The following is a 751-nucleotide window of genomic DNA, read 5'->3' as shown; positions in this document are numbered from 1 at the left end:
CTGCCAAATTTAGATTGGAGCCTGGTGTTGCCATCCGGTTTCACCAGTCCTCAGTCAAGTCGTCCAACCCATGCTAGCATAGAAAGCGGACGTTAAACGATGATGATGATGATGATGATGATGATATATATATATATATATACACACACACACACACATATATATTATCATCACCATTATCCTCATTTAGCATCCATTGTCCATGCTAGCATAGGTTGGACAATTTACCAAGGCTAGTAAGCTGGATGGCCGCACCAGCCTCCAGTCTGATTCGGCATGGTTTTCTATGGCTGGATGCCCTCCCTAATGCCAACCACTCCGAGAGTGTAATGGGTACTTTCACGTGCCACTGCAGCACAGGTGCCATTTGACACACACACACACTTCTTTTATGCAACAAGAATGACCTGTTTCTCGACTGGATTGTGACTCATGATGGAAAGTGGATTCTTTACGACAACCGGCGATGCTCAGCTCAGTGGTTGGACGCCAACAAAGTTCCACGGCACTTCCCAAAGCCAAAGTTGCACCAAAAGAAAGTCATGGTGACGGTTCAGTGGTCTTCGGCCGGTCTCATCCATCACAGCTTTTTGGATCCGGGCAAAACCATTATAGTGGAGAAGTACTGTCAGCAAATGGATGAAATGCATAAGAAACTCCGACAACAACAGCCAGCATTGGTCAATAGAAAAGGACCAATTCTTTTCCATGACAACGCTCGGCCGCACATCACACAACTGACCCTAGATCG

The sequence above is a fragment of the Octopus bimaculoides genome, chromosome 7, assembly GCF_001194135.2.
Source record: "Octopus bimaculoides isolate UCB-OBI-ISO-001 chromosome 7, ASM119413v2, whole genome shotgun sequence".
NCBI classification, from domain to species: Eukaryota; Metazoa; Mollusca; class Cephalopoda; order Octopoda; family Octopodidae; genus Octopus; species Octopus bimaculoides.
The sequence above is the reverse complement of the archived record's forward strand: the minus strand, read 5'-3'. Positions refer to the sequence as shown.